The sequence below is a fragment of the Nannospalax galili genome, unplaced genomic scaffold (genome assembly GCF_000622305.1).
Source record: "Nannospalax galili isolate Female #2095 unplaced genomic scaffold, S.galili_v1.0 scaffold24, whole genome shotgun sequence".
NCBI classification, from domain to species: Eukaryota; Metazoa; Chordata; class Mammalia; order Rodentia; family Spalacidae; genus Nannospalax; species Nannospalax galili.
In genome coordinates, this window is record NW_008352654.1 from 2,017,360 (window position 1) to 2,031,131 (window position 13,772).

At 47.1% G+C, this 13,772-nt stretch overlaps 1 protein-coding gene and 1 pseudogene across 1 annotated transcript in view; one reads left to right on the forward strand and one right to left on the reverse strand.

Annotated features, from left to right (window-relative positions):
• Positions 1 to 305: 305 nt before the first annotated feature.
• On the reverse strand, positions 306 to 1,972 carry LOC103747377 (annotated as a pseudogene).
• A 1,392-nt stretch (positions 1,973 to 3,364) lies between these two features.
• Positions 3,365 to 13,772, forward strand: part of Elmsan1 (ELM2 and Myb/SANT domain containing 1) — a 77,211-nt gene continuing 66,803 nt past the window's right edge. The window contains exon 1 of the mRNA XM_017802373.2: positions 3,365 to 3,746. The gene's annotated coding sequence lies outside the window, so the exon portion shown is untranslated. The remainder of the gene's footprint in view (positions 3,747 to 13,772) is intronic.

A 13,772-nucleotide genomic window follows, 5' to 3' on the forward strand; every position in this document is an offset into this window, starting at 1 on the left:
GTGGAATTTGCATTGTAGATGTGTCACTTAGGCCCAGGCAATTCATAGACAGTATCTCTGTGTGACCATTTGTGATACTTGGTAATAATCTCTGTCTGGTGCAAAAGAAGCTTCTTTGATGAATGGTGACTGGGATATTTATCTGTAAATAAAAGGATACATATTTTGCACATAGTAAGAAATTACATTAGTTTAGGGATGTGACAGTCTTGGGGTTTTCTTTAAGATCTATGACTTCTCCAGCCATGTACATTTGGTTATGTTTACAGTACCACACGAGTTTCCTCCCATTGAGTGGGCTTCTAGTCCAGTTAGGTAGCTGTCGATTTCCCCCAAGAAAAAGTGCCAGTACTGCATCAATGTTGTATGCTGCGGTCAGGGCTGGGATCTTGTAGCTCAGTGGTGGAACACTTGTCCCATATACACAAGGCCCTGGGTTCAATCCCCAGCATTGCGTACATACCCAGGTACACACACATATTTAAAAACAAATCAGCTTGAGACAACAAATGTTTGTTATTGTACAGTTTCCTTGAGTCAGGAATTCAGGTAGCTTACCTGGGGTTTCGCTGTAGTCAAGCTGTAGACTGGGTTGAAGGACTTTAGAAGGTTTGGTTAATGTGAGGGCTGTAGGAGACATGCTTTTCCAAGCTCATTCAAATGGCTGTTAGAGGGCCTCACTTCCTCTGCCTGGGGATGCCTGTCTGAGGATGTGGCAGTTTGCTCCCCCTACCACCAGCAATCCAAGATGGAAGCCACAGTTCTCTTTATAACCCACTCTCACAAGTATAATACCACATCACTTCTGCCATATTATATTAGTTAGAATGGAATCAGTGGAGTTAAGGAGAGGGGATTGTGTAGGGTATGGATGCCAGGAAGTAGAGAGCTTTGGCAAAGAGTTGTCTTAGAGGCTGTCTACCACATCCTCCACACAGAATCCAGGAACTCCAACAAATACCACCCTATGCAAAGACAAAGCAATGTGTATGTGCCTGTGTGTGTCAGGCCTTCACACATTTACTCACTCTGTTAATTACTCCTGGGCATGCAGAAATCCTGAATATTCATGAAGTTGCCACAGAAAATTTAGAATCACAATACTGAACAAAGAAATATTCTGCTCTTGTTTTGGAAATATGTGATTTCTTGAGGCACCTAGTCATTTTGCCTTAATCCAAATGCCCTGGGGAGTTATTTCCATTGCTTTTCTTTGTTGTTTTTTTTTACATTTCTGAGAAAATTTTATTGGCCTATTAGATAGAATTTATTTGCCAGAAAGGATGATCCCATCATACTTCTGCTGGAACCAGTGCATGGCCTCCACTTTGCTGATTCTGTGTTTGGCCCAGTGCAGCCTGTCCTGTGCTTCTTGTCTGCGATGCTGAAACCTGGCCTACCCAGCACCACATAAAAGTCTGGGCCATAGATATCAATGCTTAGGTCGAATTTGATGCCCAGATCAATATGTTCCTGGATTCCAAAACCAAAGTTTCCAATATTTGAAAAGTTATTTTTTTTGTAATGCATATTCCCAAACCTTCAGACCTTTCTCCAGGATTTCTTCTGCTTTGGCCCATGGACTGTGCAGTGAACGGCAATCTTTTCATTTCTCTTGATGCCAAAGGACCTGAATATCGAGCTTTGGAAGATACAGGTGTCTGGCCTGTGAGCTGCTCCAACACCTTGGCTTCCCAAGTCAGTCTGTCTGCACTCTCCCCCACACTGATGTTGAGGCAGAGCTTGCCCATAAGAAGTTCCCTCATGGGATTCTCCTTTTCGCCTTGATCCTGCATCATGATGGAGAACAGAAGGGAGGAGTTATTTTCAATTTCAAAATTAAAATGGGCAATACCTGCACCATGCCTCCACTCCATCATAGTGAGGCATAATAACATTTCAAAGAATTAGCCGGGTGTGGTGGTGAACACTTTTAATCCCAGTACTCAGGAGACAGAGACAGGTGAATCTCTGTGAGTTCCAGGCCAGCCTAGTCTACATAGTGAGTTCCAGGCCAGCTGGTTTTGTGTCTCAAAAAGACCAAAAAGAAAAAGAAAATTTCAAAGAATTATATTTATGTCTAATGGTACATTTATTTCCTAAATCAGTATTATTTTTCTTTCATTGTACATTTTGTTTTTATAGTATAGCATTAATGTCTCAGTAAAAATCAGAACCTATGCATTAGTAGTTACATATGGAGGATTTGAGGTTCTGGGAGAGCATCGATCTATACAACCCCATCTTTGGGTGAGTCTGTGACTTTTGTGAGGTAATAACCAGACTAGGGGATCATGCCCAGATGCCATTCTTCCTTCTGTCTTCCATCACCTTTTCTTTTCTTTTTTCTTCAGGCTCTCTCTGTAGCCCCAGTTGGCCTGGAACTCACTATATCACATGTGGACCAGCCTGGCTTGAATCTCACAGAGATCCAATTGCCTCTGCCTCCTGAGTGCTGGGATTAAAGGCTTAGGCCACCAGCTCACTATCCATCACCTTTTGACACCAAACCTTCACTTAAGCTTATGCTTTTCTGGGCTTTAGTAAAGCATTGGGTGGGAGGTATTATCCAGCCAATGTGCTAGTTGGAGAAGTATTTGTGGAAAAAAGGAAAAATTGTCCAGCCTTAACTGAGGCCTTTGAACAGCCTCTTACAGGTCCCTGTTTTCCAGGGTAAGCTAGAACAGAGCTTCTGTTGTTTCTGTTGGGAAAGTCCTTCCTGCAGTTTCAGCTGTCTGCTTTTTTTGTAAACGACAGCAAAGGTTAACCCTGTCTTCTCTCTAGCCTAAAGGGATTAAGAATCTTTCCCTGGACACTGCTGTTTGACTACTTTGTTGCTACTTACCAGAGACCCAAAAGGTAGCTCTCCACTGTAATATTTAATACAGTGAGCAAATTTATTTTGGGCAATAATAAATTTCAAAATTACTATTGCTTGAAGCTGCTATTCTCAGGATCCTACCCCATCTTGACAGTCACTTTTGGCCGATGATCACACCCCAAATGCACCAGGTCCCAAAGGCCCTTCTGAAACTTCGAGTGTAGAAGGAAGAAGTGGGAATCCCAGGAGAAGAACACAAGGGACTGGTTTTCAGCCCCAATTTGGGCGATGAAATAGCTCCTGCACACACAACCCAGGAAAATGACAGGACAACAGTGCAGACCTTTGAGGGTACATGAGTTCAGGAGAGCTGAGTTTGGAGCAGTCACAGTATTATTTAGGGAAACAGCAGTACACTGTTTTCACTCCTGACCTTTTCAGCCCCAATACCAAACGCACTCTCTCTCTCTCTCTCTCTCTCTCTCTCTCGCTCTCTCTCTCTGTGTGTGTGTGCGTGTGACGGGGGGGGGCGTTTTTCCCGGAACCTCAGCTTACAAGGGTCCCTTGAACTAAGCCCCCCAAATCAGCACTTCAACACCACCCTCCAGGCTCGAGGGAGAGCTCGCACAAGCACAAGGAGGCGGCAGGATCTCTAGGGTGATCCACCGGGCTCGGCCAGCAGCCAGGAGGTCAGGCTGGGGGCCGCGCCGGAGTCCCCGGAGTGCGGAGCCGGGTTTTGGGTGCCGCAGGTGGCTTCAGGGCTCTGCGCGCGGCCGCGCCAACTTCGGGGTCACAGCCCGGGCCGCGCAGCCCGCTCGGCGAGGAAGTGACGACTGCGCCGTCTCGAGAGCAACAAACTTTGAGTCTGCAGGCCGCGCTCGGCAAGTCCGCGCCCCTCGGAGCTGCCCAGGGATCCAGAGTGCAGGTGAGTCGCGGACTCCACGTCCCCTTCGGCCCGGGGTTGAGGTACGGGGGTCGCCGCTCGGGCTATCCAGGGCTCGGGCTGGGCCGGCGGGCCGGAGGAGCTGGGCGGCGGAGATCGACCGGGCAGCGCCGGGGTGGTGGCTGCTTTGCTGCGTGACTTGGATCCGCTGGGCTGCAGCCTGGCGCTCTACAGGCGCCGCGTACCGGAGAAGGTATGCAGGGAAGGGGCCTAGGCCCGGAGCTAGCCCTCCACCCGGCGACCCATTTCTCCAGGCTGAGTGCAGCTGCCCTTCCAGCCACCCTCCTGGTGTTTCCCGAGGAAACATTCCCTACTTCCTCTTCACAGCCCTCCATCAGGTTGTTGGAAGTTAAAGGAACTTTCTCCCTACTTTTATTTGCTCGCCTTCCTGTGACGTAAAGTAGAGCAACTTAGGAGTTTGGGAAACAGCTCTGTGCATTTCCAGAAAACAAAACCCCGAGTTTCCCCCTAGTCTCCTTGAACAATTCCCTACTGACTCCGCACTACCCCCGCCCCCCTCCACCGTGCTCAGAACGCTACAGTGATCGCTAAGGCCTAACACTTTGCAATTTAGCCATAAAAGCTGTCAGCACACCCACGTACATATGTGAATGTTTTCTATATAAAACCCAGAAAGCCGCTTCCAGTGGACTCTGTGGCATCTCGTTCTTTTCTGTGTTCTAAAACTGCTAGGACTGCAGGAATGTGCCTGGGAACTTTGATGGTGGTTCCCAGTAGCCTGGTAGCCTCGGGCTCAGGGGTTTTTAAAAAACAGCTGCGAAGTTTATGACATTCTTGCATAGTAACTCGGGCTTCGCTGGCCAAGGGGCTACCTGGTTTTGAGTCTGAAATTGTAGCTGCGACAGGAACACGGTGATGTGTGCAGGAATGTGCGTCTGAGCCTGGACACTTGGGAGTTGGGATGTCAGGAGCCTGAATGGTGCAGTTCCTAGCAGCAGCTTCCTGCCGGTCTGTAATTACAGCATTGATTGCACAGTCAGGCATTGTTGGTGTGGATGTTTATACACATGCTATTGTGCAAGATCTTGGTGGTGGTGAACAAAACCCAGATTTGCATTGCAAATGCTCAGGACAGATCTGGGCCTGAATTGCAGTCTAAATTCTTTTTATCCTTGAACTTTTGCTAGGTGATTTGTTTCCTTGCCTATCCCTTAACCTCTGACAACTTGTTAATGTCCTGAGAGATGGAGTGGACTCAGAAAGGCAGGATTCCTCCATCACTACATAATATCTTAGGCAGCCTGAAAATTATACCAGGAACAGTGCCTTCATTTGTCCTGAGAAAATGTGGAATGATGACATCAGCAAGAAAAGGAGATAGGAGATGGTTATCAACGCTCCCTTAACTGGAAAGGCTATCTGAATTAGCAGAATTGCATTGGTAGCAGGATTGAGTCTAGCTATAAAGACGACTCACAGATCGTGTATATCTGAGCTGGTCAGCTAGACTTTGAGCCTTGAGGTATCAGCTGTAGAAATTTAGATGGGTCATAATACCTTTATTGTGTTCTGGGCAAAGGGGAAGCATACTTAGTGGCTAAAGGAAATGTTCTAGGGCTTTGAGATTATGTTGTTGAGTCTGTGTTATTGATATGGGAAGGGTGACTCACATATTTTCTACACTGTGGTCCCTAGACTTACTTCCTACGTACAGCCTGCAGTACAGACCAGGTCAGGGGTCCTCACATATACCCAGATGCTGCCCTGCAGGAAAGGAGCCAAGCTTGCACATGTGAGAAGAAGGCTAACAGTTTCTTCTTGAGGGCTCCAGAGGTGAGCAAGTATAGTAGAGGGCCAGCACAAGTCTTCTACAGCACAATCAAAAGTGTATGCTGGATTTGTACAGAGCCATGTTTCTTTCACCCCAAATCTCAATCTCACATTCTGTCCTGGGCAGAAGACTCACCAGGCTTTATCTTGGTAGGTTGCTTTGTGAATGGTTGGTATCAACCCCCTGAAGTGCAGGGGCAGCCCAGCCTCTCTGCTCAGATTAGCAGGTACTAGTGACCCTGGCATGCTGGTATTCCTTCACGGCTTGTCTCCCCAGAAGAGCAACAGAGCTTCCCCTGAAAGTAAACTGTTGCTTTGCAGCCTTATGTCAGCTGAATGTCAGACCAAAAAATATTAGGGTACAGCCCTGGCAGGTATTTATGAGCTTTCAGAGACTGGAGGAAAAACACATAAAATTAAGATTGTTCTAGAAAGTCTGGGATGTCTGGTCCCACAGTAGCCAAAGGGGAATGAGATTTAGAACAAAAGCCCCACTACAGTGGGAGTCATCACAAATTGCATAACCCTCTTGTTCCAGGGATATTGGGTTTTTACTGAACTTGACTGTCAAGGTCCTGGTTGTATCACCTGACCAGAACTGCCTCAGTGAGGGCCTGGTGCTGCCCAACTTGATGGGAGGAGTGTGTTCTGACAGAGAGAGAGAGAGAGAGAGAGAGAGAGAGAGAGAGAGAGAAGAGAGGAACTGGTTGAGAAACAAAACCATAAAGGCCCTAAGAAACAGCCCTTTGGGGCTAGAGAGGTGGATCAGTGGTTAAGAATACTGGCTGCTCTTGCAGAAGACATAGGTTCTGTTTCCAGCACCCACATGGCAGCTAAAAATTGCCTGTAACTCTGGCGGGGGGGGGGGGGGGGGGGAAAAAAAAGCAGAATCTGATGCCCTCTTCTGACCTCTGTGGGTATTGAATGCACATGGTGCACTTACATATGTGCAGGTAAAACATTCATACACATAAAATAAAAATAAGTCGCAAAAAAGAAACAGTCCCTTGCTTGCCTAAGTAAACAGCTGCTCACTTAACCTTTACTTCTGCTTCTGTAAACGTGCTTCCTGATTGAAACCTCAGTTCATGGTCTCTTGTCACATAGGCTGGAGACCCCTGTGACCTCTGTGCCTGGCCTGCAGTCATGTAGGCAGGAATTCAAACCCACCAATGACAGAGTAGGTCTGGAATGATGCTGGCTAGTCTATAACTACTGTAAGAAACTGTGGTCTGGACTCGGGCTTTAGAGATTACTCCTCTGAGTCTCTGCTGGCACTAATAAAGCTCATGATTTCTCCACTCAGTCCCCGGTGCCTGATTTGAGAGCGGCAATTCCTGTAACATTTTGGTTCCCTAACCAGGAACCCTGTGCTGCCTTCAGACCAGGCTGGCCCTTTGAGCCACTGCCGGCTGTGAACATCGGCTGAGGCCAGGCACGGCCCAAGGACCACCAGAAGGTACCATCTAGCCAATTGTCTGGGACCCAAGACTCCAAGGGCCGTGGCCCAAACCTTCAGACCGTGTTCCGCCTGCAGACCTACAGGGAAGTGGACCAGTCATCCAAGACTTCAGGAACTGGTAAGCTTGGTGGAAAGGGAGCTTGACAAACGCCCAGCAATTTTATATATATATATATATTTTTTTTTTTATTTATTATATTTTATGTATGTGAGTGTATCGCCTGCATGTGTGTAAGTGCACCCGTGCTGTGCAATGCCCATGGAGGTCAGAAGAGGGTGACCCTTCTGGAACCTTGTTGGATCTCCTGGAACTGGAGCTACAGACAGTTGTTAGCTGCCATGTGGGTGCTAGGAATTGAACCTGGGTCCTCTGCAAGAGCAGTCTGTGCTCTTAACTGCTGAACCATCTCTCCAGCCCCAGCAATTTTCATAATTGCCTCAGTTAGAAGAGCCTCATGGAGAGGTCTCTGTCTGAAGTCTAGTATGAAAGAAGGTATATCTGGAGTAAATGTGTGTGTGGCTCCATGGTCTTTGAGACTATAGAGTCTCAATGGGCCCCAATCTGTGGTGCCATGTGACCTCATATGCCTAATTCATAGTGCCAACTCCTAGGGAATTAATTCCCTTCTACAGAGCCCAGTCAGAATTCCAGCTATATATAAACCTGCTTATTGCCAAGAGATACAGATAGTCATGAAGGGAATGACCAGGCAGGTGAAGTGATCTCTGTCCTGAACCCTGTCTGTCCAGGAGGTCTTTGCCTCTGTTTTGCAGCACTGACGTAGTGGAAGATATATCACAGGAGGGTCCCCCTCAAAGCCCATGGTCTTATATTGCATTATCAAAAATGTTAAGAAAGGATATTCTTGACAGTGTCAAGATGTCCAAAAAGAGGCTGAAAACCCCCTGCAAATTAGAATGGCTGGGTTTTGATATAGAATGGTTACTGGAGGGAACCCTTGATATGACTAAGGTGAAGGTAGTTCACTGCATGGTGACCAAAGAACCTGGTCATCCAGACCAGTTTCTGTATATAGATTCTTAGCTACAAAGTGCATTGGTCCAGTCCCCTTGGATATGATTCTGCACTGGTGGGCAGGGACACAGCAAAATCCTCCTGGCCAAGACTCAGTTCCAACAGAGAAACAAAGGCTGATTCTCCATGGACCCTTGATGCCGCCACACCCTTATACCTCCCCACCCACAGCAGAAGCCCTTCCTTTGCCAGAGAGTCAGCCACCATCCTTATATCCTCTAAGGACTGAGAATTATGCCCCTCCATCCAGGATACCTGTCCTCCCTCTGCCAAAAGACCCAATATCATTGACTCTTCCTTAAGCCCTGAGAAACTTAAACAGGTGGAGAGATGCCTCTAATCATCCAAGAAGCTGGTACTTGCCCACCAGATGCCCCTCTGAGAGACCAGAGGGCCCCAGCATGTGACTCAGGATGGAGTATAGAGGGAGGACAGCCTGTTTTCTGCTACTAGCCCTTCTGTACCCTAGACTTGCTTAACAGGAAACACTGCACTCCTTCATACTCTAAGATACCACAGGTTATGATAGACCAAGAACTCAGCTTCCCACTAGGGAGACATTCACCAGTTCCTTTTAACCTTCCATAACACTGAGGAATGGTGATGTGTGATGACTGAGGCTCAGAAATGGTTAATGATTCAGGTCCTGATGTAAAGACATGGGTCAGAAATGGCCTCCCCAAAACGATTCTCACTGGGACCCCAATTCAGAGGGTGATAGTACCTGCCTAGGGAGGTACCAACAGGGGGTACCGAAGGGCTGAATGGAGGAGCTAAGAAGCTCAGTGCTCTGTCCAAGACCACGGATATTCTCCAGAAACCAGATGAGAATCAGTCCCTCTGACATCTATGAGGGGATATCTGGAGAAAGTTGCAAAAACTAGAGGGGTTTGCAGGAATGAACAGCATGGCTGTTGAGGTTGCTAACAAAGCATCATGAATGAAGAACAGGCTGCTAGAAGGGAAGCAAACAAAAGAATGAAACAAAGAGCAGCCTTCCTGGTAATGGCTCTGAGTTGACAAGCTCCTCTTCCTGGCCCTAGCCCAGATGGGACCAGACAGGAACAGGCCTAAGTCTCATACTCCCTTACAGAAGGATCAGTACACTGCAAGGACACTGGAAAAATGAATGCCCCAATAAAAAAACCAGGGGAAAGACCAAATACCAGAACAGGATCATGTTCCATATCAGGTTGAATCCCCTCACCCCAACTTTATTGGGCTGGCTGGAATTAACTCTGAGATAGCCTGGGCTCAATAAGATGAGGCCTCTATAAGCCCATGGTCAAAATGAAAGTTGGGGGTGGCCTTTATGGTGGACTGATGCTGAATATTCAGTTGTTAGCAGGTTGATGGGCTTCCTGTTAAGGAAGAAAACAACAATAGTAGGAGCTACCAGGGTCCCAAGCAGGCGGCCTTCTGTGAGTCTCCCAATTGCTTCATGGGAGGACATAAGGCGAAACATGAATTCTAATATTATCCTATATGCCCAGTACTCCTGCCAGGAAGCGACCTGATGTCTAAATGAAGGGCACAGATTTCCTTCTCTGTTGAGGCACCACCCATCTCTATAGGTGCCACCTCTCTGATCTTTTCAGTCGCAATTCCCTAAGAGGAAGAATGGAGACTCCACTCCCAACCTACCATACACATCTACTTTGTCCTGGAAGCTTGGAGCTACTGCTTCTCCGGAGTGTAGGCTGAGAAAAACCCACCAAGGCTGGCCACTACCCACCCACCTGTAATAGTTGAATTGCTATCTATAGCCCATCCAGTAAGTTTCAGATAGATACTATCCCTTATCCCTAGAAGCCAAGATTGGCATACAGGCTCATCTTTAGAGACTATTAGAATTTGGACTGCTCCAAAAATGCCAATCATCCTGGAACAGACCACTGTTATGCATGAAGAAACCAGGCACTATGACTACTGACCTGTTTAGGACCTATGAGCCATCAACCAGGCCACAACCACTATCCATCCAGTGGTTCTCCAAGCCTTACACCCTCCTAGACCTCATACCTGCTGAAGCCCAATAGTGGGCAGGCCCTTTAAAGGATGCCTTTTGCATTCATTTGGTACCTGCAAGTCAGTCAATAGTCACCTTTGAATGGGAGGACCCTGCCACTGGCCGGAAGGAGCAATTGGCATGGACCTGATTGTCCCAAGGGTTCAAAACTTCCCCACAATATTTGGGGAAGCCTTGGAATAGGATCTGACACACTACTCAAGTGTGGATATGAATTGTGAACTCCTGCAATATGTGGACAATCTGCTCCTGGCAAGCACAACCTTGGAAGACTGCACCAGGGTGACAGAAACATTAATAAATCTATTCCAGAGGGCTGGATACAGGTTATTCCTCAAGAAAGTCCAGATCTGCCTAAAGGAAGTTAAATACCTGGGGTTCCAGATTTCAAAAGGACATTGGGCCTTGAGACTGAACAAAAGAGGGCATTTAGGGCCCTCCCAATCTCAAAGAGTGGGAGGCAGACCCAAGAGTTTCTGAGGACAGCCAGCTTTTGTCGCATTTGAATACCTACTTACTTATTGCTAGTCAAACCCCTCTATAAGTTCACAGTGGGGAGAGAAAATGAAACATTTGAATGGGGACAGAAACAACAAGACACTTTCCTGACTCCCAAAAAGGTCCTGTTGGAAGTACTGACCTTATAAGACGCCCTGATGTGACCCAAGAATTTAACCCATTTGTCTGTGAGAAGACGAGAATGGCATTAGGAGTATTAACCCAAAATGTGGTGCCCTGGCAGTGACCCATGGCCTGTCTAAGCAATTAGACACAGTGGCAGCTGGATGGCCACTTTGCTTATGAGCTCTGGAGGCCATAGCTCTCCTGGCTGAGGAGGCTGACAAACTGATTGTGGGACAGTCGCACATGCAGTCATCACCCTAATGGACCACTGAGGGCATCACTGGCTCACCAATAGCCATATATGAGCCAATACCAGAGCTTCCTATGTGAAAACCCTCAAATGCACCTAGAGACTGTCAAATGCTAAATCTAGCCAGTTTCTTCCCTGCCGAGTAGAGACCCCTCCCCTGCCTCCCCCAAGACCTTGATTGCATTGAGACAATGGAAGAGATATATTCAAGTCTTCACAGATCAGACTTTGTCCTCCCCAGACCCTCTGTACTGATGGCAGCAGCCTTCTCAAGTGGGAGGCATCTGGAGGGCTATGTGACAGAAGTAATAGAGTCAGGGACCCTCCCCATAGGATGGTCAGCTCAATGGGTAGAGCTTTTAGCCCTAATCAGGGCCTTGGAATTAAGCAAGGGAACAAGGGTAGACTCAAGATATGCCTTTGTTACCCTTCATGTGCATGGGGCCCTCTATAAGTAAGGGGGCTTCTTACTGCAGGGGGAAAAGCAACCAAAATTCAAACTGAAGCCCAACATCTCCTAGAAGCAGTTTGGGACTCATTGCTGATAATCCACTGCCAAGGACATCGAAAAGGAGAAGACCCCATAACCAAAGGAAATCAATGTGTGACTGAAGAAACAAGACAGGCATCAACAATGAAATGACACAGGTCCTTCCCGGCAAAACTGATATGGCTTCAGCCCTGCCCAAACACCCAAACTATACATAACAAGAGGAGACCTGGTTGAGACAAGAAATAGGAATCACAAGTTCAGATGGATGGTGACTCCTTCCTGACAGATGCCCCTTTGTCCCAGATCACCTGGCCCATCCCATGTTCATCAGCTCCATGAAGACACTTGTGAGAAAAACAGCATTGGAGACTTTAATAAATTAGTATTACTGTATGGCCAGACTTGTCACCTGGAGATGCGAAACTATGCTTGCAACAAGGCCAAACAAAGGTTCTTCAGCCACTAGGAACACAAAAAACTAGACAAAGCCCATCTGAAGATCTGGAAATGAACTTTGCTGAACTACCAACTGTAGAATATATAAGTACCTGTTGGTTATCGTATGTACTTACTCTGCCTGGGTAGACACATATTCCACCAGGACTAAGAAAGCCAAGGAAGTAACAAAAGTCTTGCTGACTGAGATTTTGCCCTGGTATAGAACGCCTACATCAACTGGGTCAGACAATGGGCCTGCCTTTGTGGCCGAGGTTACACAAGGACTAGCAAAGGCTCTGTAACTGAAATGGAATTTACATTTGGCTTACCTGCTTCAGAGCTCAGGGAAAGTTGAGTACATGAACTGGACCCTAAAACAAGCTGAGTGAGTTTTGTCAGGAGATCCAATTGTCCTGGACTCTGGTACTGCCTATGGCTCTCTTATAGGTGAGCTGCTCACCCCAGGCAGGAATTAAGCTCTCAACTTATAAGATTCTGTTTGTAAACGCCCTCCCCTCATAAGAGTCTCAGGGACTGGAAGCCTAAAAATCCATGTTCAATTACAACCCTTTCCCACTACTACAGCCTAATTACATCAGTGGGTGCTAGAGAGGCTTCCCTCACCCATAAATAACCCAATACATTCCCACAAACTAGGAGGTCTTATATGAGTCAAGGATTAGCACAAGGTACCTCTCAAACCCATGTTGAAAGAACCTTACCCTATGCTTCTAACCATTCCTACAGCCTTATAAGTTGCAGGTCTTGATGCCTGGATCCATCATTCCTGAGTGAAGGCAGCTGCTGCACCTGAATGACCTGCAAAGTGAATGGTGACCAGATACCCTGAGAATCCCTTCAAGATCACCTTTCATGCCTGCTACCTTGCTTTGACCACTCTGGAAGCTGATCAGTCAACATACGGCTGAAGCTTAAGGAACATAACCAGCACCTGGGAATCCTACAGCCCTGTTGCAGTTGCAAACGTGGGGGCCGATTGATCAACACACGGTGGAAACCTGAAGGATTCAACAGGGGACACTGGGGAATTACAGTCATGATGTCACCCTGTTTCATTGGGAATAATGATATCACTAACCTTGTTTTCCGTAGATCTGGCCGAAACAGCCCCAAACGACTGGAGCTGATCAGAGAGGGTTGCACTAGCCATGTTCTACATGGTTACAATGGGCCTGTTTGGGGGAGTTATCTGCTTTTTATAATGATAACAATCCTATGCCCAAAAGAAACCCTCTCCTACTGTAAATGTTCCACCTTCCATACCCAAGCTCCTTTGGAACTGGAAAAATGTTCTGAAGGGGCTACTCCTGTTTTTTGCTTTTATAGAAAAACAAGTAGAGTCTACATTAGATTCACAGGCTGCTCTGACTGTTACCCTGCTAAGCTACCCTATGTTTCCCCTGTTCCTATGCCTCCCTTTGTTTCTGGACCCAACTCTTCTCCTCCTGTTTTGTCACATAATGTCACATCCAAACCACCATGCTCCTGTACCAACTATTACCCCCGTATCCCAAGTAGTTGCTTTAATACCAGGGGGGCCACTCTCTGTACCCGAAATGGAAAGGTATATTGGACAGGAAGATTAGAACCAAAATACTCTGGAGATCAGCCTGATCCAGCTTGTCCTGATATTCCCCAGACCTGCTGGATCACATCTGATACAAGTCTCCCAACCATGTAAGATAATTCACTCAGGCAAGGCATGGTGGTGCGTGTCTTTAATCCCAGCACTCGGGAGGCAGAGGCAGGCAGATCTCTGTGAGTTCGAGGCCAGCCTGGTCTACATAGTGAGTTCCAGGCCAGCCAGGCTATAGGAAGACCCTGTCTCAAAAAAAAAATAAGATAACTCACTCATCTTAGATAC